The sequence below is a fragment of the Cheilinus undulatus genome, linkage group 8 (genome assembly GCF_018320785.1).
Source record: "Cheilinus undulatus linkage group 8, ASM1832078v1, whole genome shotgun sequence".
Taxonomy (NCBI): domain Eukaryota; kingdom Metazoa; phylum Chordata; class Actinopteri; order Labriformes; family Labridae; genus Cheilinus; species Cheilinus undulatus.
In genome coordinates this window covers 38,099,047-38,124,912 of record NC_054872.1, presented here as the reverse complement: position 1 = coordinate 38,124,912, position 25,866 = coordinate 38,099,047, and the positions used below count along the sequence as shown (strand labels likewise).

Sequence of the window (25,866 nt, the reverse complement as noted above, 5' to 3'; positions counted from 1 at the left end):
ATCATTTTTTATGCCTCTCTAAGCCTTAAGATCTAATGTTTTTTGTGGTTGGATTCATTATTAAGTCAAGATCTTGTGAATTATTTTAAGGTTTGACGAGAAGATTAATGTTGCATGCGTTTGCTTGCAGAGCTTTCCTGCAGGTGAAGCTTTTTTGTTACAGCCTGAACTTCCACAAGAATATTAATGACTTTGGTCGATTGTCTCCATTCAACATACTGCTTCCTCATAGCTGTTTTGTATCCTTTTGGTGCCTCTAAAAGCAGCAGTTGCCACGGGAACACACATCGTGTCTCTGGTCAGCCGTGAGTGACAGTCTTTTCTCATCTGTGACACAACACGACAATGATCACCGAGGAATGAGAGCGGTCTGCAGTAAGCTCTCCGAGAGGACGTTAGCACAAACATTTCCTCAGTAATCCGTAACCGAGACTCGCAAGCAGGGGACTGGAACTAATGAAGACAACTATTCAATTACGAGCTCAATTAATGCAAGTGCCTGGAAGCACGGATCACCGATGAGCAATGCAGCTAGCCTTAGATGTTGTGGACCACAACTGGAGGCAAACAACACACTGAGACACTGAATTTCTCCCTCAATCCCTTGGCTTAGCACTCATGGCCGTCTCCACTTTAGAATGGCTTTATGGGTTCATGAGAGGGACATAAGAGTGTGCCTCAAATCCATGCTTCTGTCCACTGTGTAGGGTCATAAGGAGATGAATTGACTTTGTCTAGCTATGTGCCTTCAATCTCTCCTTAACCATTACTCTGTTATCGCTGCTCTCCCCAGAGGTTCATCTCAGCTGTACTATATTTGACCAAGCACAACAAAAAGTCCAATTTAACCTGATTTCCCTTATTCCAGCTTTGATTCTTGCTTTGGCTCTTATTGATTTCATACAACTTATGTTGTGTTTCTTCTCTGTCTTGTTTTCGGATGAATCCATGTTGTTTACAGTGTGCGATGACCCGCGGGGTGTTAAGATTATTCTTAACCCTCCTCCTCGCTGTGGTTTTGTGGTGTTATCGATAGGCAGCCATGTTTGTTCATAATTAAGTCCCAACCAGAACACAGATGGGACTCAGCTCAGACCTCTTGGCCCAATTAAAAACAAGCTTTCCTCCCTTACTTGTACCTGCTTTCTTACCTTTTTAATGCATTACTTTGATAAAGAGGTTAACATCAGTGAGGCATTTACAAAGGGTGATACATGATGCTTGCATCCTCATGATGCAAAGCAACTGTGAATTAGCACAGAGTATTACATCTTAACATAGAGCACCTTGTAGCCCAAAGGGAAATCTTCCACTCTGATTAAAGATTAAAGCTGAAAAAACACAGAAGCTTGCAAAAAGAAAAAAAAAAACTAATTATTTCCCTCGAAATAAAATAAAACGATAAAGGCCACTGGGGAGTTGTGTCTAATTATTTCATTTATCAGTAAAAGGCCTCATGAGGATGTTTCCTTCCTTTTATTTTCTTTTTCTTCTGGTGTCACACCTTTAGCAGTCTGTTCTTATTGCATCATATTACATCTCTTCCTCTTGTTCATGCTGAGGAAAGTAATTGATGTGCATTCATTCACTGGATTGGGAGACATTGATGATAATTAGCGAAAGTTGACTGAGCAATTCAAACTAGTGCAAAGTCCTCTGTGACCCATTAGCTGAAACTATGCTCTATAGACCTTTGTTAAAACCACAAGCAGGGAACGGGGAAGCCCTCTTCTTGATCACACATTAAAAAACATTGGAAAATTCATTATCTGGCATTTTGCATCAATAGAAATCACATATATTTCTGACAGCAATGGGTAAATCACCTGTAAATTTGCACACCTGATCTGACATACTGTGATGGCTCAAAATGTCTGCAGGCTTTTTCTGTCTAAAGCTTTGCCAGACAGTTGTGATATAATTATAATGATGGCCCTTAACTTAGTTCCTGTTTTCTCTGTGGATAAAAACCAGATCAGTATGGGATTTGTAAAACTCATATGTATACAACATATGTGAACATACATGAATTGGAATGCTTTCTTTCTAAATATACTAAATAAGCTGTTTTCTAAAATAAGAAATTATTTTTTTCTTTTTTGGAATGTATTTCTTGGATCCAATTCAGAATATGCATATTAAAATAAAACCATAAACTGTATCAGTTTGATCTGAATATAAAGCATTTGTGCTGTATTCAGTTGAACATAGTTGAAAAGAATTTGCATTAGCTGCATTCTGCATTTACACAATGTCCCAGCTTTTTTGGAAATGAGGATTGTATTTGCAGGGGGAGTTTTGGCCTAAAATCCCTCAAAGAGTGCTCTGCTGCAGAAATGGTAACATTAACAATAAGAAATTTTTTGTTTCAGTCCTTTTTCATCCATTAAAATCATTTTGTATTTATAACAAAGGAACCAGTCTCCACCAAGCAGTTATTTCTTTAATTGAGTGTTTATTGCTTCTAACTGGCGTGCACTATTGTTCTTTGCATTTTTTGCTCTTAGAACCCAACGGTACTCTGGAACAGGATGCTTCTAAGTGGTTGTTATCAGCTCTTTGGTGTTAAAGCATGTTCACTCTGATCAGGCCCTTTAAACACTTCTGCATTCTAGGCATTGTGCTGTTTCTCTGGTTAAGAATAAAATATCAGAGCTGCCACAAAGACAGCATGCAGCTGCTGTGGCTGCAGTTGTGAACATACAAAGTGGCATGGAACTTGTTAATAATTGTTATTTGCATAAAGTATACTTAGGGCAGTATACAGAAAGTTTTGAAGTTGGTGTTTTTTGTACAAGTTTCTTTATTTTGACCTTTATATTTCACTTATATTTGCACTGATATGGATGATGGCTATCGGATGCTCACAGCCGTAGCTGTGACCAAGAGTGGTGCTGCACAGTTCAGGGCAGGTGTGTGTATTGTGTTTGTGTAGTGGGGGCACCCAAAACAAGGTTTCCCTAGTGAGGTGACAGAGGCAGCTAAGCCAGTAAACAACCATGACAGTAATCATATGTGTTTGTGGTGCTATGCTTCATCACCTGTCCAGCACCAAGGCTTGTTAAAGGACAAATGACTCTTAATAAAGCATATTCTTTGCCATCGTCCCTTTCTCTCTCTCCTCTCTGTCCCTCCTGTCACTGTTCCTCTGCTCCCCCCAGCCCAGCCCCCACCTGAAGAGGCCAGGTTGCCAGGCCGTGGGGCGGTGGGATTGGCCGGCTCCACGCTGAGATTGATTACCCCTCTAATCTAAGGACTGCCAGTGTGTCTCCAGGGCAAAAACTCCGGCATGAATCCCCCCTCTCTGCCCAGACTCCCACCCTTGCTCTGTCTCAGTACCTCGTCTCTCCCTCTTCCTCCATCCCCTTCATCCCTCTGTCCCTGTGCTGCCAGTGGCACTGAGGGACGACACTAAGTCACAGCTCCAGACAGGGCCACTCGCTCGCAGTGCCTGCCTTGTTCGCCATATGTCACGGCAAATGGGGCTCCCGTGGACTCTGCCTTGGACTCACAGGGAAAAAAATGAGAAGGGAGGTGGAGATGGGCTGAGAATTGTGGGTTACATGAGTTGTGCAATAGGGAAGAGAGGAAAAAGACAGTTTAGCTTTGATTTAAAGATCTTTAAAACAATTTTGCTCTCGTTGGAGTAAGAAAAACTAAAACCAGAAAGAAAAACACCATACTTTCCATTAATCCTGGCTGTTAAAATGGTTGTCTCCCTTCCTGTGTTCACACATTATTTGTACAGGGGATCAGGTGATGATGACATGACACCCTTCCAGTATGCATTATCACAGCATCAAGGACACAAGTCGCATGACAACTTGTAAAGGTGACAATTGTGCTTGGTGATGCTATGACCTGTCATCCAGATGCTGGTGAAATGAGCTCTCTTGGTGTCACTTCAGCTCTCAGTAGACTCAGAGACTTTCACTTTGGCTGGGTGGTGACATTAGCTTTCAGAATGTCACTCTGGCATTCGATTCCTCTGGTACAGTCAGATTTATTTCAGATGAGAGTGGAAACAGAATGAAAACCCACTGACAAAACAATTATCACTGTGTAGTTTTTATGCCTATAAGTAGTGGGGAAAGTGTAAACTTAAGGACTCTCATTAGAGAGAATCAGAAACTATATAGTTGTATTTATGTCTGCAAGTTTAGCATTTGATGTCTGCTTTTTTGAAGTAAGTTGCATCTGTGGGTCATACCGATGTTTTCCCAGTGATCCCAGTGCCCTAAACCAGGGGACAACTCTGCTGTTTGTTAATAGAAATAAGATGGTATAGAAGTCTGTGAGACAATGTGTCTCGTTCACTTTTCATTTATTAACTGTATTTCAGTTAAAACTGTTTTAAAGAGTTGTTATAATACAGTTTCAAGTCTTCTGCATAATTATGTATGATCCCATTTTCAATACAGCAGACCAGCCTTTTCCAAACCAAAATGGTTGTGCTGAAGCACATATTGAACTCTGAAAATATTTTTGGGCCCACATGAGACAAAAGTGATTTTTTCCAGCTTATTTTAATACAGTAAGCAGAAAATAATAAAGTGGGCCAATAGTAACACAAAAAAAAATCATCCCCATCTTTCTATACAGTTTTGTAAGAGAGAAGCTATGTGCACATGTACAGTGCCTATAAAAGTATTCACGCTTGGATGCATGGCCTTTTATAAATCAATCATGGTCAATATAACTTGGCCTTTTTTGATGGATAAAAGTACAAAACTCTTTAATGTCCAAGTGAGAACAGATTTCTACAAAGTAGCGTCAATTAAACAAAAATATGTAATGTAAAATAAGTGCATACATTTTCTTCAACAGTTTCTCTTTGCAACTCTCCCATAAAGCTTTCTGGTTAAGAACCCAGGTAACAGTTGTTGAAAGCAGAGTCTGTCCAATCTCAGCTTTTCAAACTTGTAACTCCTTCAGAGTAGTCATAGGTGTCTTGGGGGCCTGTCCCACTAGTCTCCTTCTTGCATGGTCACTCAGTTTGTGAGGACCATCTTATCCAGGCAGATTTACACAAGGGCCATAATCCTTCAATTTCTTGATGATGGATTTGACTGAACTCCAGGGGATGTTCAGCGCCTTGGACTTTTTTGTGTTCATTCCCCGGGTTAAACTTTTCAATAACTGTTATCCAAATTGCTTGGAATGTTCTTTTGTCTTCATGGTTTAATGGTAGCCAGGAATATTGATTGACCAGTGACTGGACCTTCCAGGTGTCTTATACTAAAATCACTTGAGACACATTCACTGCACTCGGGTGATCCCCATTTCAGTAGTTATGAGACTATGAGCACCAGTTGGCTGGACCTCTGTTGAATTAGGTCAGTCACTTTGAAGTGGGTGAATATTTATGCACTAACTTATTTTACCTTAAACACTTTTATTGCATTCATTCATTTTTCTTTACATATTTGTTTCATTGACATTACTTGGTAGAAATCTGTTTTCACTCTGACACTGTAACAATGGTAAAATGTATTCCATGCAGATGGCATCCCTTTTCCAGCGATACATCACGATCCACCAGGGCTGTGGCCCGGAATTTGGAAATTACTGCAAGTGAGTGATTCCCTAGAGAAGAGGATCCCAAGGATCCCCACAAGTCATAGACTCTGATGGGGTTTCCATTTTGTAAACCATCATATATTAGTTGTACATTACAATATCAGATTAAAAAGTTAATGATATTTTTTAGATTAAGAAAATATGATAAAGGAAACAGATCATTTTAGTTATTTTTAATAAAAGTTTATTTATTTTTTTTTTGCAATGCCTTTTATAACTAGTCTTTACTAATTTATTTAATATTGTTTCTGAAATATTCAACGGTACAATAAAGCATATCTTACAGAATTTTTCTCTGTTATTTATTGATCAGAATCATCAAGTCATGGTGCTTATATATTTGAAATTGATAGATATTGGCGTTGATGTTGGTGCAGAAACTGAACAAGATGATTTTGATAAAAAGAGAATTATAACATTTAAAAACACATTAACTGAAATGTTACTGTCAAAAATAATGTTAAAGTTGGTGCTTATTTTTCCATTTCCCACTCTCACCTCCAAGTTATCAGGACCTCTCTAGCATCCACTGGGACCCCCCCCAAGGGACTTGCACCCCTACTACAAAAGACACTGTTCTGGAATGTGGCTGACTTATATGACAGCTTTTACCATGGTGACTTGCCAACCACGATAAAGGTGTTAGGTGTATCCACTGAGTTTTGACCCTCTGATCAAGCGTTGTCAGTTGTTGCTTCATATAAATAGGTAGGCCAAAGATATTACAAATAATTTTGTAGCACATGAATGGGTGATGCAACAGTGGCTATTTCTATTGTCATACTAACCTGACACGCCAGATGGATGTGTTTCACACATCCACCTGGGAAAGCTTCTATAGGAAATGTTTGAGAAAAGGCAGAGGCTTTGAAAAAAACTCAGAGTATGATTGGGTGAACGTTCTGTCTGTGACATCTCTACAGGCCAATCAGAGCAACAAAACATGTGGCGTAGCCGCTATCAAGCTGCGTGTGCACAGCTACTGAGGAATAACAAGAAACATGGCGACTATAAACATGTACACACATGGACAAAATTGTTGGTACCCCTCTGTTAATGAAAGAAAAACCCACAATGGTCACAGAAATAACTTGAATCTGACAAAAGTAATAATAAATAAAGATTCAATGAAAATTAACCAATGAAAATCAGATATTGCTTTTGAAATGTGGTTCAACAGAATTATTTTAAAAAACAAACTCATGAAACAGGCCTGGACAAAAATGATGGTCCACCTAGAAAAGATTGAAAATAATGTGACCATAGGAACATGTTCAACAAAGGTGTGTCTTCTAATTAGCATCACAGGTGTCTACAAACTTGTAATCAGTCAGTCAGCCTATTTAAAGGGTGACAAGTAGTCATTGTGCTGTTTGGTGACATGGTGTGTACCACACTAAACATGGACCAGAGGAAGCGAAGGAGAGAGTTGTCTCAGGAGATTAGAAAGAAAATTATAGGCAACCATGTTAAAGGTGAAGGCTATAAGACCATCTCCACGCAGCTTGATGTTCCTGTGACTACAGTTGCACATATTATTCAGAAATTTAAGATCCACAGGACTGTAGCCAACCTCCCTGGACGTGGCCGCAGGAGGAAAATTGATGACAAATCGAAGAGATGGATAATACTAATGGTAACAAAAGAGCCCAGAACAACCTCCAAAGACATTAAAGGTGAACTCCAAGGTCAAGGTACATCAGTGTCAGATCGCACCATCCGTCGTTGTTTGAGCCAAAGTGGACTTCATGGGAGACGACCAAGGAGGACACCACTGTTGAAAATAAATCATAAAAAAGCCAGACTGGAATTTGCCAAACTGCATGTTGACAAGCCACAAAGCTTCTGGGAGAATGTCCTGTCGACAGACGAGACAAAACTGGAACTTTTTGGCAAGGCACATCAGTTCTATGTTCACAGACGCAAAAATGAAGCATACCAAGAAAAGAACACTGTCCCTACTGTGAAACATGGAGGAGGCTCTGTTACTTTCTGGGGCTGCTTTGCTGCATCTGGCACAGGGTGTCTTGAATCTGTTGAGGGTACAATGAAATCTCAAGACTATCAAGGTATTCTAGAGAGAAATGTGCAGCCCAGTGTCAAAAAGCTTGGTCTCAGTCGCAGGTCATGGGTCTTCCAGTAGGATAATGACCCAAAACACACAGCTAAAAACACCCAAGAATGGCTAAGAGCAAAACATTGGACTATTCTGAAGTGGCCTTCTATGAGCCCTGATCTAAATCCTATTGAACATCTGTGGAAGGAGCTGAAACATGCCGTCTGGAGACCTGAGACAACTGGAGCAGTTTGCTCATGAGGAGTGGGCCAAAATACCTGCTGAGAGGTGCAGAAGTCTCATTGAAAGTTAGAGAAATCGTTTGATTACAGTGATTGCCTCAAAAGGTTGTGCAACAAAATGTTAAGTTAAGGGTGCCATCATATTTGTCCAGGCCTGTTTCATTAGTTTGTTTTTTTTAAATATTTCTGTTGAACCACAATTCAAAAGCAATGTCTGATTTTCATTGGTTAATTTTCATCGAATTTTTATTTATTATCACTTTTGTCAGATCCAAGTTATTTCTGTGACCATTGTGGGTTTTTCTTTCATTAACAGAGGGGTACCAACAATTTTGTCTATGTGTGTAAGTACTCGACTTTTGTCGTTTTTGAATAGAAAACAACTTACTGCTGTTCTTTGTTCTTCTTTTAACGAAGAGATGTTGTCAAGTTCTGATAAAACTGGCGCTTTAGCAGCATCCACATTAATCTCTTCCTCCATAACTGCACCAGCTCTTGCTGCTGCTTGTTTACGTCATGACTCGGCTGCGCCTGAAAGTACTGCCCCTCGTCACTGATTGGTCCTGTCACTTTTTAACCGGGCCCAAACGGTTCAGATTGGAGCTTTGCAAGATGGATTTGCCAGTAAAAAAACAAGGAAACGAGCATATCCATCTGCTTTGCAAGGTTATTGTCATACACTATCTGCGTGCAGATTTCACCTTTTCTGTTCCCCATGACTGTAACTTTCATTTTAGGTCCACTTTAGGCCCTCTGAGCTTCAGCTAACTACAGTGTTATTGTTGGCGTCTATTCAGTTGGACCTTTGTTCAACAACACAGATAAGATTAACAAAGGAAAACACAAACATAAACCCAGCTTGTGATCGCTTCAATGGCGACAAGTCCTGTGATTCATGGCTGCAGTAAAAGTGGAGAGTGGGGGGCTGGGTTATACTACGGTTAAGATGGAGAGATGGTGTTGTTGTTATGTGGTGTTTACATGCGTCTGCATGTATTTACCCCCCAAGGGTCACATTCAGCATACTCAGCCATGCAGTGCTCTGTGTCTTTATAAAGATAGATTTCTGGTGAAGGAGATTCTGAAATGATCAAGTGTAGGATTAAAGTTAAAATTTGAAGGTTTCAGCACAAGTTGAGCTCAGTTGAAAAATGGTTGTAGTTGGAATTATTATAGAACTATTTGAAGGCCTTTTTGTCTTATTTATTTATCAGCTGAAGACTGATGGGAAATGTGTTTAGGAGATTTAAATATCCATGCATCAAAGGCCAGGGCCTGGAGTCGAGCCTGGGGCTGATTCATTGAGGACTGAAGCCTACGTATACTCCATCCACTGAGCTAAACTGGCACCCCAAATAACACATTTTTTCCTGGTGAAACTTTATGTTTACCAAGCCACCTGCACCAAGGCTAGTCTAACACACAAGATGAGTAACACTTTAAAGCTGAGTTTATTTTGTACATATGAGTGCGTCCCCAAAAGCACATGGAAAGGGCCAGACAACCATCAGAAGGCTCTTTGAAGTGCTCTTTCAGGCCACAATGGATTGCCCACACACAAACGTACTCACAAATACACACTTGAGGAAGTCTTTGAGGGCACTGTTTTCTAATTCACCTCTGCACCTGTTTATACCTTCTCCCCATTCTCCCTTTTTTCCATGTCTCAGTGAGTCCGAGTCATAGAAAAAAAAAAGGAAAGAAAAACAGCGTGGGTGAATCTGAGCAGAGAAACATCCTCTGGGTCTTTTTCCTTTTTTAAAAGAACTCCTCCAGATCTCATGTTTAATTTATGAAGGAGGGCTCAGGCGTGATACATCCTGGCATGACAGGCAGAGTCCATCTTTGTCTGGGAAACGTGGATCGGACCGGACCAGGGGTGATATGCCAGTCCCCATCAGGGCCCCGGGGTGCCACAGACTGGTCAACAGCTGGGAGCAAAACCAAGCCTTTCATTGGAACCGGAGCGTGGTTAATTAAACAAGTTCCCCTCGGTCAGAAAGCAGCTGGAGTCGGTTTTACTCCATGTGCCAGTCAGTGCCAGGCTGGCTGGAAGGCACACTCCAGCACACAAAGGAAGAGGAGATGCGACAGTGTTCTTCAACGTAGGAATGTACACGACACAAGGAATGCATGAGAGGATGTTACTATTTGGTATTTAGATTTAAAGATTCTGAGTCTTAGGACAGGAGTGGGATGTGCTTGCTTTGGCTCACCCACATCCTACTGTAAGCATCAATCCACAACCCACACCCTTAAACCTAACTCCACAGCTTTATGTGCAAGCATCTGACGAACAAATTTGATTTGTTTTAGGCTCTCTAGATCTGCATACTTACTGTGCAGACAAACATACCAACACACACACACAGGCACAAACAAACTCAGAACGAGCGAAATCTTGTCAAGCTGAGCACCGAGTAAAGATTAGGCATCCTTGTCCGCCTTCACAGCCTAAGACATCGTGGTCAAACCCGGGGCTATTTCTGAGAGAAAGATAGAGTGGCAGTTGATAGTCGACGAAGAGGATGTGAGAGAAAACAAGACGTATTCGGAGTGCTAAATCGGTTGAAGGGTTGCAAACTGGGGGAGGGCGACATGGAGAGCAAGAGAGGAAGGAGGAGGAGGGGGGATGCTGGGTACAAAATAGCCAATTTCATAGTACACATGTGGATTAAGTTCCCTCCTTTGAAAATGCTGCGGAATGCCCATGTACCAATTACGCCCCGGTGGTACAGGCGGGAGCTATGGGGCCATGTTTTTGGATGTTCTTGCGCCTGTGTGTGCTCCGGCTTGCCAGATTGTCTGCGGGCAGCGTTTGTTGCCTGCTTTGATTCAGTGCCAGTGAGGCCTCGCAGGCTCTTGGCACCCTGACACCTCCCCATCAATACGCTGGCACTGTGTGGTAGGGGGTATCAAAAATGACCCAATTAGAGGATGGCAATGTGTTCTGACAGGCACTACCTGGTGGGGTGTGTTTAAAACAACCATCTTTCCCTTTTTCTTCCTTTCTTTCATCCTCTTTGGTTTCCACTCTCTACCTCTTCTATCTCTTTTGCTGCTCTTGTGCGTATTTTACTCCGACTCCCAGTCATAATGTCTGACAATGGTAGAGATGTGACTCGGTCTTCCTGCCTTGACACTCTCTTTGTACGCTTCTTTCAGCTGTTTGCTCCAAACATCCCGCCACTTTGCAAGTGTACACATGCGAGGGGATTGGTTTTGACTAAGAACACTGTGATTAGGGAGCTCAGTGACAGAAACATTATCCACAGAGTTAGCCTGTCAGTGCTCATTGCCATGACTGACAAGTCCCTGGATCTTCCATTCTCTTTTTCTATGTCTCTGTTTTCATCCCTGTTCTTCATCCCCCCTCTATTCTTCATCTGTCTGTCTTTTCCATGTGTATCCCGCGAGTTCAGCGGGATTCTCTGCCAGTGTGTGTCAGCGTTAGCCAGATGTTGCTGATGTCTACAGCTCCTTACAGAGTCTATAAATGTTTCCTGAGGTATTTTAAAAGATACTGATGGTCATAAGAAAACATTCTATATGTGAAACATGGCTCACAAGAGCATCACAATAGGATTCTGCAATAATTGATGAACTGCAAGACAGAGTTCTGCAGTTTTTAAAAAATAAATTAAGGGTGTTATCATACACAGCAGTATTATTAGGATAGCACATAGGTCAGGAAAATTATATACAGAATATTCAAGAAGTATTCAGACCCCCTTCACTTCACCCCCATTGTGACAAAATGAAAACAGAATCTTAGAAATTTTTGCTTATTTATGAAAAATAAAAAACGGGAACGCCACATTTAAGTAAGTATTCAGACATTTTGCAAAATCACTTGGAGTTTACCTCAGGTGCCTCCAGTGTCTGGATCTGCCTGCAGAGCTCAGAGACAGGATTGTTACAAGGCTCAGATCTAAGGGAAGCTCAAAAAAAGTTCTGCTGCACTGAAGGCTTCTAAAGAGCACAGTGTTCTCCATAATTCTCAAATGGAAGAAGTTCAGCACAACCAGGACTCTTCAAAGAGTTGGTTGTTTGGGCAAACTGAGCAACTGGGTACAAGGGCCTTAGTAAGTGAGGTGACCTAGAGCCTGATGGACACTCTAAATGAGCTCCAGGGATCCTGTGTGGAGATGGGACAAAGCTCCATTAGGACAACTGTCACTGCAGCCCTCCATCAATCTAAGCATAGGTCGGTGGAGGGCTGCAGTTATGGTTGTCTTTCTGGAACTTTGTCCCATCTCTGGAGTACATTCCTCTGTTGATATTTTCCACCTATTTATTTTAACCTGGATATTTATTCCAGTCATCTTTACTTTAATTAGTCATCAGTTTGTATATTCAGCAACAGAAGTTAAAGTTTATGGCCTAAAATGTAAATACAATTACTATTCAAGTATCACAAAACTACAGCTGAGCAACTGCATCCTGATGGTCAGGTCAATTTACATGAAGAAAAAAACATTCATATGCCAAGATTCCCTGCTTCTAGTGATGTGTACAATACTGCAACAGGCAGCCTGTGCTGTAAGAGTTGTATGGAATTTTAAATTACTTCAAATTGGTGCTATAAACTTAAAGATTGATTTGATTTACATAAAACAATGATTTCTACCAGAAGTGTTACTGTGTTACAACCTGAAATAGGCGGATAAATACTAACTTGGAAAGCTTCAGTTTAACTTTCAATTAGTCCTTTTTTTTTTGTTTGTTTGTTTTCTTTTCTTTTCTTTTAACTGTGGATGAGTGACTTTACAATTCTTTAATGCAACTAACAAAATAAGGTACTTGAATAGAGTTTTAAAGATGATAAACTATAACAACAATAATTTAACAGTTTAACAGGTTTTATTGGGGTAATCATATTTTAATTTCATCATAAAAACAATTTAAACTGAACAACTGCTTTTCCTCTTATTTGTAACAGCTCTAGTAAAACTGTCTATTAAATTACTTGTAGTTCCTGCTCATTAGATTTAATGCCTGGGTTGCTCCATCTGAGAGCCCACTGTGACGGTTTGGCAGCTGATCCCCTCTGGCGTTACACCGGTCATGAGCTGAGCCCTCACAGGTCTCGACTGGCATGTTAAAGCAAGCTGCCAGCCGAGATGGGCAGTTGGCGCCAGGTCCACTACCAGCTGGTGAGGTTCTGTGCCATTCTCAGGCTCATCTGTCAAAACTGCTACTATTTCCTTTCCTGTGTATGTTTTAATAAAAGTGGCCCTTTGCTACTTTGGGCCAGCACTAATATCACAAAGAATTCTTAAGATATAAAGCACGGCTTCAAGATAAATTATACAGAAATTATGATCAAAACTCTGATCTAAAAACAGTTGTTTTCAAGGAATAATGGTGTTTATTCAATATGTAGATATGTTGTAGGGTGGGAAAATATGAATACATCAGTATACAGTATTGTCATCCTGACTTAAGAAAAATATGGGACTCTAACCGATTTTCTGCCAATTTTACTAATTTCTACTTCAGACCTAACAATGTTGCTTAAAACATTAATGAAGATCATGTGAACAGAAGTTGATTGGTCTAAGAAGTGGCCAACAACATTATAATAGAACAAAAGGAGAAACAGCAGGTTAATGTAAAACAGTGGTGAGAAGTTGAGAAATAAAGCACAAGAGGAGAAACCTAACACCAGGCTGAGGTGAATAAATACACACTTTCTTCCTGTAATGTTTTAGAGGGACTTTATTTCTTCAGTTTAGCTGTATCATGACATGATTGTCTTGCATCATGTCACCTATGACAGAATCTATGCTTTAGCTGTCTTTGGCTGTCCATTGTATATCATATCTAATATTTTATCGCATGTTGTTGTGTTGTAACATAACATTATGTAGCCTAACATTACTTTCCATAACATTACTTAATGTAACTTATTTAATTCTACTATATCTTAACACCGTATGGCTACCATGCATCGAATCGTATCGTGTGCTATTGTACAGTACTGTAATGATTGTGTTGTTTTGTGTTGTATCATATCTTGAGTTACCCCATATTTTACCGTACTGTACCTTATTGTTATTTATTGTATCGCATGGTATTGTTTCGTACAATACTTAACTGTAGTGTCATGATGTATAGGGTTGGGTATTGTTTGAGGGTTTTTTTTTTTTTTTAACAGTGCTAAACCGATACTTTTGATACCCAAATAGTGCCTAAATCCAGTGGTTCCCAAAGTGGGAAGGGCTCACACAACGTTTTCCAAAAAACTAAGAGAAATTTCATATAGCCTAATTAAAAGCAGAATATCTTTTCAGTTATTGAAGAAAAAATGGTTAAAATGAATTCATTTTAGTATCAAACTGTAGTTATTGAGTGATATTTGTGCCTAAATGTAAGTAAAATGTACCTAAAAACCCTAAAATGTACATTTGTAGATAATGCTTCGTGCAACATGGTACACTCCAGGGAAGGTGGGGTTCCCTGGTCTCTGATGTTGTTATTTTGGGGTCACGGGCTGAAAATTTTGGAACCCTTGCCTAAATCAATACTTTTGAGAGATAAAAGTGTTTCAAAAGTCAACAGGAGAATAAAAACATTCTGGGTATCATGGATGATTTACAGAAATATCGTCATAAGATGCCACTGGATCATGGAATAAGAAAAGGAAACTGAAGTAACTTAACACATAAATCGCACAAATTTCATTACATTTCTTGCCTTTCATTTGGGGTAGCAAGGAGTCACATTTGGGTGGCAAGGTATTGAAATGGAGTATGAATATCTGTGTTGTGATTCGGTCTAGTAGATATCGGATGTGTAGGTAACCGTACTATGTCGGTACCAGATGATGGTACTCATCCCTAGTGATGCCAAATTGCATCATATTTTATCATGTTGTTTTTTATTTTGTTGGGATCCTACCTCTTATCCTCTATTGTTCTGCAAGGTATCATGATATTCTGTTGTATTATGAGTTACCTTGCACTATATTGTTTGTTTTAAATGGTATTGTTTATTATGGTATCTTATCGTATCATATTATGAATAACCCTGCATTGCATTGTATGGTATTGCATTTTATTGTATCATGAACTACCCTTAATTCCCCCGAGTATATCATGCATGGGTTGCTCTATCTTAGAGCACCTGGCATACTTCAGAATTTCCTTTTTCAGATGTATTCATTTACACAAAGAGATCAATTACCCAGCATATAAACCCTGGTCAGTCTGAAAATTCACTGCCAGTCTATTGACTATACATCTCCTCCACTTATTTTTCGACCTTCTCTAGTTTCTCTTTGAGCTATTAACCTTTTGTATAATACACTTACTGTAGTTTTGTGGCTGTGCTCATATATCTGCTTCCTCTGCTGATTGATTAGATCTGCAGGTTAAATGATCAAAAAAGCTTTTACAATTATGGGACAACTCTCTTCTCTTAAGGCACCTGTTAAGTTGTTTGTTGCCAAAAAGACACTTCATCTTGCTACCGTAAATGATTTCCCTGTTCTTTCACCTCGAGCTGCCTTTTCCTTGTTTCATTTTATGGAGGGTATATTTCTGCAGGAGACCTTTCATTTTTTCAGTAGAAAAAGCACGGAGTGCTAAAAGGATGTCGTGCTGTTTGAGGACAATTTCTTATCTACGAATAACGTGGCTTCAACTAATTTGTACAACTTGCCACATCCTTCCACGGTGCAACAGCTGAGTGCTTTCAGAGAAAGACTGATTTGACTTTGGCCATTATCTTTTGATAGATAAGAGGTCTGCAGGTGCTTTTCTCATCCCTCAGGGTGTGGTTTTGAAGATGGAGGACATGTTTTTACCCGCTGACATTGATGCAATACAGCCTAGAAGCAAGGGTGCTAATGTCTGTGTGGAGTCCACTCAATCCTGGTGCCTAGTGTCCTCTCGTTGCCCTGGCCACAGCCTGCGGAGCCCTATAACCAAGGACTGTGCCCAGCAACCATGAGCCATTAAGGTGTGTTTAGACAGGGCTAGGGGTCATAGTGGTGGACGGTAATGTATAGTCTCAGGGAGGACTCACAAATCAGAGGAAGTCTCCTCCAAACACCTTTTTTTTCTGCGAGGAAACAAAGAGGAGAATGAAATGAGGAGCAAAAAGTTAGATGTCTGTGTTAGAAAAGTCTAAACAGAAAGTGATTTTGGGCTCATTTCAGGACTCATTACCCTAAAAGTTCTGTGTCACTTATTTGAAAACAACTTTAAACACAGTAAAATGTTTTGGTAAAATCATCATATTACTCCAGTTGCTGCAAAAAAGACTAAAACTGGTATTTATCTTGCATAAGTGGAGCAAATTCTGTAGGTAAGTTTTGAAAGGCAAGAGTTCACATGTATTGGAAAGAAATCACACTTTGCAATTAATTAAAGTAAATCCTTTCAGTTTAGTTTTAGTGTGTTTAAAAGCCTGAAACTTGACCATTAACCTCCAAATGGATGTGAAACACCACTCGTGTTCCCCTTCCCCTCTCTCCAAACAATGTGCCACAAAAAGGACTGTAAAATGAAATGATGAGTTTTAAATGTCTTTTTTCAGGCAAACTCAATTAGCAACATGTTTTTTTCCTCCCCTTTCTGCAAAGAGCCCTGCATTAGCACCAAGGCTAGTTATTATTTCCAGCGCGGACATCTTTACAAATCATTTCTCTTTGCCTTTCCACCGCTGCCTCCCGTGTGCCACAATGTTCCAAAGTGGGCTCCAATTATGAAAGCATTAAAAATGCTGGTGAAGGATTTAGGTACATTACACCACTCAATGACATTCTACTCGCCATTATGTTATTAGCAGAGTGCTATGTGTAAAAAGGGCCTTTAATTGAGAAAGTGTTGTAGAAAATACATTTAAAACAGCCACGGTTTCCCTCCCTCTCAGCCTCATGCTCAGGCAGCTGTGCTCTCTGTGGAAAGCTTCTCATCGCAGACTATTTGGCTGAAAGTCTTCACTTATGACAGGTCTTATAGAGCAGGACAGAGCTACACAAATACAAGAATGTGCACACAGTCTAAGGACACCCACATACGGCATTTGTGCAATCTTGTTTCCTGAAAGACCTACATACAGAGTCAAAATAGAAATAATTTCATTATCATTATTATAGGGATCTGTTAAAGTACTGTAAATGTTAGGGATGCGATTTTCTCATAATCTCAGCACTCAAACATGCACTCAAATATTAACAAGTACTTGTGTGTTTGCTAGTTATAGTTCATTGTTACAAACAAACAGGTAGCACACATACCTGCTATGGCCAGTAATGTTTACCATGGTGTGCTGCTAATCAGTATTTAATTTCCAGTTGTTATTGAAATGCCAAGAGATGATAATGAACCTTAGGTTTGTTAGTTATGTTTAAACATGTAATTTAAAGAAAACATCAGCATGGAGTCCAATCTGTATTTGATTATTCCCATCACTCCTCTACAAGATAGCCAACAGTATTATATGACTTCACAAGTCTGTAACAGTCATGTTATCAACAAGATTTTGACTGCATTCTGCTTCCCTTCTCACATATATCTGTTCCACTCTTTTAGCTGGGATGAGGGCTTTTACCACATATGCTAAACTGTAAGTCATAAATTGTAGCCTCTAATTTTCCTCTCTTGAAGCTAGCTATCGCGCTCAGTTTTACTGACGCTATCCATGCCTCGTAGCCCTTGTGGAAGTTTTTATAGCAAGCTTGGACTTGAGTTACTTTGTGAGGACTTTAAAGATTAAATCTACCCTGTTATAACTGGCATTGAATGAGTTTTATCCATTTTCTAATCCATTATCAATTTTTTTTTGCTGCTAGCTCACAAGCCAATGGCCATAACACAGAATGCCTTGTGATGGGCTGTCAACAAATGGCAGACTGTTCTATTGTCTTGCCATGCTGTGTCACACTGCTTGTGCACAGGTGCACAGTCATGTTGGAACAGGAAGGGGCCATCCCCAAACTGTTCCCACAAAGTTGGGAGCATGGAATTGTCCAGAATCTTTTGGTATGCTGAAGCATTCAGAGTTCCTTTCACTGGAACTAAAGGGCCAAGCCCAGCTCCTGAAAACAACCCCACACCATAATCCCCTCTCCACCAAACTTCACACTTGGCACAATGCAGTCAGACAAGTACTGTTCTCCTGGCAACCGCCAAACCCGTCCATCAGATTGCCAGATGGAGAAGCGCAATGCGTCACTCCAGAGAACGTGTCTCCACTGCTCTAGAGTCCAGTGGTGGTGTGCTTTACACCACTGCATCTGACACTTGGCATTACTCTTGGTGATGTATGGCTTGGATGCAGCTGCTCGGCCATGGAAACCCATTCCATGAAGCTCTCTGTGCACTGTTCTTGAGCTAATCTGAAGGCCACATGAAGTTTGGAGGTCTGTAGAGATTGACTCTGCAGAAAGTTGGCGACCTCTGCACACTATGTGCCTCAGCATCCGCTGGCCCCGCCCCGTCATTTTATGTGGCCTACCACTCTGGCTGAGTTGCTGTCATTCCCAGCCGCTTCCACTTTGTCATAATACCACTAACAGTTGACTGTGGAATATTTAGGAGCGAGGAGATTTCACGACTGGACTTGTTGCACAGGTGGCATCCTATCACAGTACCACGCTGGAATTCACTGAGCTCCTGAGAGCGACCCATTCTTTCACAAATGTTTGTAGAAACAGTCTGCATGCCTAGGTGCTTGATTTTATACACCTGTGGCCATGGAAGTGAATGGAACACCTGATTTGAATTATTTGGATGGGTGAGTGAATACTTTTGGCAATATAGTGTATGTTACAATTTTCAACAACTCATATTAAATCACTGGAAAATAATTCAGTTTGGACCTTAGATAGAACAAAACATATACTTTGATAAAGAGGACAAAACAAACGTGTTTTAAAAAACATGTAGCCTAAGGAAGAAATACACGTTGTTTTGTCTTACCCATTTTCACATTAATGTGTAAATTTTGGTTAGTTTATAAAAATCTTGAGAAATCAACACATCATGGTAAAACCAATGTTGTTATCGCAAGATAAGTAAATAAAGTTGAGATCTTAAACAACCAAACGCTTACTAGTTATCATGACAAAACAAAGTAGATTAAACTGAATTTATATGGATGTGGGTTATGCCTACTAAGGACTTCTTATCATAAACTTTTTGACACATTTCAGTCACAAATTCACGACCCATGGAAATGGCTCTGCAGTCCATTTGTCTAGGTGACAAAGAATAGTCAAGAGTTTCATCTGAAAATGTCAGATGAAATGTTTTTTTAGCGATATATTTTTGAGCTTTTCATGCCTTTATTTCTAGACTGGAGGACAGCGGATAGGGTTGGAAACAGGGATGAGAGAGTGGGGGAAAGACACACGGGAAAGAAGCTGCAGGCTGGACTAGAACCTGTGCCATGACCTTACTGCTAGGCTATCTGCACCCCTCAAATTATTCTTTTTAGTCGTTATGTTGTCAATTACTGAACACCAATACAGGTGTTTAATTTCTGTTTTCAAACTAATGTAATCAATGAGTCACCATTGGGCTGAGCACAAGTTTATTTCCTAAGATGATAATGCAGTTTCTTGTGTGCTCTCTGTAAAAAGTACGTCTACATGTGTATATATGATATTTACTGTTGACTTGTTAAGCTTTGAAACATCTTAAAGAAACCATGTGTTCACTTAAAGCATCCCATAACTGAAGTGAAATCCCCTTTTAACAGAAAGAAATGTGCAGTATGTGCCCTCACAGATTTAACCTCAGTGGCATGTTCGTTTTTTTCTTTCTTTTTTTAATGGTCCATCTTCTGCTATGGCAGAGGAACAGATGGAGTTTGGGTTCTGTCCTGCACTGCATCCACACACCCTGTGTGTCATCTGTCATTACATTCAGGTCATTGTTTGGAGCTCAGTGGCAGCGTGACTGAGTTGGCCTCGGCTTGACAACTGTCTCAGTTTCACACACATGCACACCCCGACACGTACACATACACACACGGGGAGAGAAAACACACAGTCAGGCTGAATCTGTGTGCTATTGTGTGGCTAAGTTGTGTTTCCCAAATCAGGACCGTGATGCCAAAAAACATTAAACACTGAATGGATCAGAGTATATTTCTACTTTGGGGTTTCCTGTGTCATTTCAGCCAAAGTCCTGATGAAAGCATATTTAAAATGTGTGTTGTTTTCTTTGTCGCTGTCATGTATGTTTCTCTGCATGACATCTATGATGCAGTTCCCCACTTTAAGGCAACAGATGACTTGTGTTTTGGTGTTACATAAGGATCCAATGTGACTGTTTGAGTTACAGAATAGGTTTTTCTATTCACTTACCTTTGACACAAAGCTTTTTTCTGTGTCTGATCTTTTATCCAAACAAAGACTGGGTAGACGATGAAAGCAAACATAACTTCATTGTTCTACAAAAGGCTCAGTATGCTGTCATACAGCCATGATGGCTGAGGTGTTAGAATAGACATGAATGACAACTGTACTTCCATAATTATCAGCGTTATTGATTAACCATAGAAGAAGAATGAAAATGTGTCACTTTAGTCTTACTTTTCACCTATCACACCTGCAGAACAGCGCAAGAAAAAAGGATCAGCTACCTTACATCACTTGACAGATGCACCTGTCCAAAAAACAACTATTGTAACTTTTTAACATTGTAGTCCTAACCTGTGTAGAGAACATTTGTTATTCCTGCTGGTATTCAGGTCAGCAACAAATTTAAACTCATTAATAGATTAAAACAGATTAGTTTTGTCTGTGGCTCACATTTTTAGGTCTTTCTTTAGAATAATGTGAAAACTAAACTTTTCGCAGAAATCAGAAACCTTGAAATTGTGCATCCTGCTTATAAAGTGTAAGACTTGTGGTGAACCACAGCACCTACTGCAACACAGCAACACGGCAAGTTCTTACATAACTACCATCTGTTTCAAAAATGTTTCATTTTCTAAAGCCTTCATATCGCCCCCCCCCCCCCCGTGTTCCTTGTGGTTTCCCTCTTTTTGATGATTCTTTTCTAATACCAGTATTTTTTTTTTTTCTACTTTCTGACTTGTTTTCAAACTTAACGACCGGTTTGACTGCTCTTGTTGTCACAAAACATGAAGATCAGAACTTTGAAGACAGAGACAAGGGGAGGTTAAAATATAACAAAATAAAACATAAAATGACAAAAAAATGGAACAACACGAAAAAAGCATCACCTTCAGTATCTTAATGGGCTATGACAGTATTGTATCACAGCATGTCAAATCGCATCGTATCACATCATATCCATTGTATGGTACCTCAATTTACCCTCCCACCCCTAGCATTTTAAAGACCATAGATTGGTCTGAATCAATGTCTGTTCTGTCTTGTAAACAGTATTAATGTTCATGACTAAAAATTTAACTTAAAATGTTCAACTGGCTTTTATGTACGAGAAAGACAAGACTTAGACTAGCTAAAAATACACTCACCAGCCTCTTTATAAGGTACACCTTTTGCACCCACTTTTGCCTTCAGAACTGCCTCAATAACCCCCACACAATTACACCACCAGCAGCCTGAACTGTTGACACCAGGCAGGATGGATCCATGCTTTCATGTTGTTCACACCAAATTCTGACCCTACCATCTGAATGTCGCAGCAGAAATCAAGAATCAGACCATCCAACTGTTATCCAATTTTTTATTGTCCAATTTTTGTGAGCCCTTGTGAGTTGTAACCTCCGTTTCCTGTTCTTAGCTGACAGGAGTGGCACCCGGTGTGGTCTTCTACGGCTGTAGTCCATCTGCTTCAAGGTTTGATGTGCTGTGCATTCAGAGATGGTATTCTGCATGCCTTGGTTATAACAATTGGTTGTTTGAGTCTCCTCTGACCTCTTACATCAACAGGGAGATTTTCGTCCACACAACTGTTGCTCACGGGATATTTTCCCTTTTTTGGACCATTATCTGTAAACCCTAGAGATGGTTGTGCATCAAAATCCGAGTACATCAGCTGGTTCTGAAATACTCAGACCAGACTGTCTGGCACCAGCAACCATGCCAAGTTCAAAGTCACTTAAATCCCCTTTCTTCCCCATCCTGATGCTTGGATTGAACCTCAGCAAGTCATCTTATTCAAGTCTACATGCCTAAATGTATTGAGTTACTGCCATGTTAATTGGCTGATTAGCTATTCAAAATAACAAGTGTTTAAACAGGTGTATCTAATAAAGTGACCAGTGATGAAAACTGAAAACTGATGAAAAGTGAATTTAGTTTTAGTCAAGGAGGCTGAAACGTGAGTAAAATGTTAGAGCTGGATTGTTTATCATTTAAGCTCCATGATGCTTCACCACTGTGCACATAAGGTATGTCAGTATTTTCACCAGTCCATGAGTGTTTTACATTTATATTGATTTTACAGTGAGTGTGTAGAGAATAAATATTGTGACTAAAATGTAAAGACTTTTTGTTGACTAAAACTGGACTTTAAATGTTTTTGAGTTTTTGTCGATTACAACTTAGTGAGTGAAAATGACTAAAATGTGACTAAAACTAAATAACACTGTAATCAGTCAGCTAAGACTCAATATAAAAGAGCTGCCAGATTTATAATTGCTTGCAAAGCTACAAGCTGAAACACTGTCACAGGTGAGAGAAAGACCAGGCCTGTCAGATGTATATGTGGAGAGCAAGGCAGAAGCTTTGGCTGTGATTTAATTGTACTGCAAGCCTTCAGACATTGGCGGCAGTGCAAATTTAAGCTATAGCAGCAATTTTGTCAGAACTGGAAACATTTTTCTTTATCCAAGATGTCTATAGAACACTGAACATTTTTCTTGGAGGAAAAGATGGTTTTGCTCTTCTCCTGACCTACTTCATCAAGATTCTTATTTAGCAACCGGTTGCCAGTCAAGCCCCCGTTATTCAGTTTGCTCTTGGTGCTGCACATGCTTACTGTGCTTATGCTATAAATGTAACAGACGGTGTTTGTCCAATCCCTCTTGGAGAAAGATTCTGCCCTTCCTGAACAATATATAGGTGTCCTATGCTGTAGATATGTGAAAAGTCTATCTACCATTTCAGGTCATCCCACCCCAGTGTCTAATTTGAGTTTGAATTACTAATAACAAAACATTAAAGTTTCCTTGACCCCAGCACAGACAGAACCCTCTCTCCTACAGCATGTTGAACTTTTCATTGTTAGCATGTAACTCCTCTACACCATCCTTCATCCATCTCTCCATTTCTCTATCCAACCATCCAAGGTGCCTGAGCTCCAGCAGGGTTTGATGGGACAGGTCGTTATTAATGCCTTTGTAGTTTAGACTTTTTAGATGCATCTCTGTGGCCTTGCCCTAGACCTGCAGGGTCAGGGTTACTATATAAGCTGCTGATTATATATGTATGCATAAATCTAACTACAAGCTGGCCTGGCGGTGTGTGTGGTTTGTTCATACATGTGTTTGTGTGTGTTATCCTACTGATCCAGGTGTAATATGTGTGTTTATGAACACGTGGAGAAGCAGATTTGCGCTTGTGTTTACATTTGGCTTCTGTATTCTGATACATTGAGTAGACAAGCGGCCCTCGATGTTATTCTCAAGTGGCAAAGCCAAAAATCTCTCTTTGCTTATACACGGCACATCCATATTCTAGTGCTTGGCTTAGCGGCATGCTTCAGATACATGTTTTACATTAAGCTGAATAAAATAAATCCTTTGAAATCCATTTATTAATAAGAACTATTGACAGGCAGTATTGACTGACGCTCAAGGGCCTGCAGCCAATAAAATCTTTTAACCTTGCACTCACAGGGAAGTGGGGAGCGAAACCCACTGGAGAAGAAGAGGGGGAATTGAAATTTATTAACTCATGTATTTTACATCTGTTTGCACATTTTGTATTATTTTTTTTCTGTAAACATAAAGCAGTTTAATACAAAAGCACTGAGACAAATTGTTGTAAAGATGCTGATTATTTAGTCTCTGAACCGCAGTTTTCTTCCCTTAAATATCATCAGAATTATTTAATCCCTTGTACCCCAAGCTAGCTACTTTTGATGAACATGACGTTCCCTCTCATAATTTTTCACACCTTCCTACACTCATGCTTCCACCAATGTTACCACCACATTTTTATGTGTGTGTGCTGACGACGTGTGTTAGTGGAGCTCTGCCTTTCACAACTGGTTAGGGGGCTAACACCTCTTTCAGGTTAAGTCTCTTTCTTCCTCCTCAAAAAAAGTGTGCGAATAGCGGCATTTTGTGTTCCCTCCTCCCTTTCCTTGCCCCACTCATCTGTCAATGAAAGACACAGTTTTGCCACAAGGCATTGTGTGTTTAGCGGTGGTGCCAGCAACTGCCATTTGGGTGCAGGGAGGCAAGGGGATCCACCCCCTTTGAACTGCTGCCAAGCCAGCCAGCTTGCACCTTCTTTAATAACTTCCCCCGAAGGCACTTCCTTCTTTTTCTCTCCCTCTCCCTCCTCACTCTCTCCCTCTTTTTTCTTTTTCCCCTTTCTCTCATTCACTCCCACCCTCCTGCCTCTTCTATTTTTTTTTAAATGACTGCAGTTTTCACGGGTAAAGCTGTGATGCTGATAAGAAAGGTAAGGCTGCTTTTAACTGACAGCCTGACATCAAATCTCTGTGGAAAAAAGGCACAAATTAAAAGAGGGTTAAGAGTGTGTGTGGACTCTCAGGCAGAGGCTAGAGTGTATTTTCTAGACTAAAATCTGGTAAATTGTATCAAAAATCCACTTAACATGTCCCTGTGTTTGTAAAAAGGCCCGAATACAAGTTCATCAGGATGACTTTAGTATGACATGCTTTATTCCATTAAACATTTTAGTTTTCTTGCATTTATGAGGTGGGAGAGTTGGTTTTATTTTTTTATATCTACTTCATATACAGTCCATTAACTAAACTTGGACTTAAATAACAGAGATCAATCAATACCAATCCATATTTAAGTGTTCAATTCATGACACATTTCATATCGGGTTGTTTTTATAATAATCTTAGTTGATTCAGGTTTGTCATGCTACATTGAAATAATAATTTTGTTTTATCTTTCTGTGATCAGATTGGCACAACATAGAGAAAATTCAGTCATTATTGTGTCTTTTAAAACAGTCTTTTAACTAGGGCTGGGGGATATATATCTCATATACTCGATATATTGTTGCTTTTGCCATGCATGATGTATAAAATGACTATATCGTGAACATCGAGTATAAATTGCGTGAAAGATTTGAGCCGTCAGCGTGCATTTCTTGCTGGAGTTTCGCTTCTCCCATTGTCCCTGAACGCATATTTCACAGCAGAGAGCTCACTCCCCTGCCCATCCAGAAAACTCTCCTCCGCACATGTGCGTTTTGGTATCAGCCAAGAGAGAAGCAAGGGAGAGGAAGGAGGTAAACGGACCAGCGTGACGAGTTAGCGTAGAGTTAGCCGCGTTCAGAGACGAGCAACGAGAAACAACGCCAGGTCTGTCATCCAGCAGTCATTAAACTTTGAATTAAGAGTAAACATCACACAGAAAACATTTCAGAACTTTCCATGCACTAAAAAATACAGAGTATTTCACAATTGATGTGTTTTTGATTTATTGGTAAAAGATTGAATGAAGTCCTTTCAAATTAAAACCGCTAAATTTGACTTTATATTGATTTTTACCCTTTCTGCATACAATTGTATTAAAAATCCAATACAAAAGTATATTTTAATCACCAAAGTAGTGTCATTTGGGGCTGAATTAAACATTATACAGCTGCTGAGAGGACATTTCAAAATATCGTGATATATATCGTGTATCAGGATATAGCAAAACTATATCAGGATATACATTTTAAGCCATATCGCCCAGCTCTACTTTTCACCAGAAATGGCTTAAAAAGGACACAAATTTAGAGTCATAAATGCAAGTTTTAAGCTGTGATCTTTTCTGCTGGAGTATGATTCAGCTCTAGTTCTGCTGGTCCAAAGAAGCAATTCTGGCATGCGATGCTTT

General features: G+C 39.9%; 1 long non-coding RNA gene across 2 annotated transcripts in view; it reads left to right on the top strand.

Annotated features, from left to right (window-relative positions):
- The window catches only part of LOC121514037, a 185,334-nt gene that overhangs the window by 89,608 nt on the left and 69,860 nt on the right, over nt 1-25,866 (top strand). Inside the window, exons 6-7 of one of the 2 annotated variants that reach the window (XR_005992248.1) lie at nt 21,612-21,667; nt 21,761-22,086. The exons of the other annotated variant lie outside the window; for it this stretch is intronic. This is a non-coding gene — a long non-coding RNA (uncharacterized LOC121514037). Of the gene's footprint in view, nt 1-21,611; nt 21,668-21,760; nt 22,087-25,866 lie in introns of those variants that run through there. 2 annotated transcript variants of the gene reach the window in all.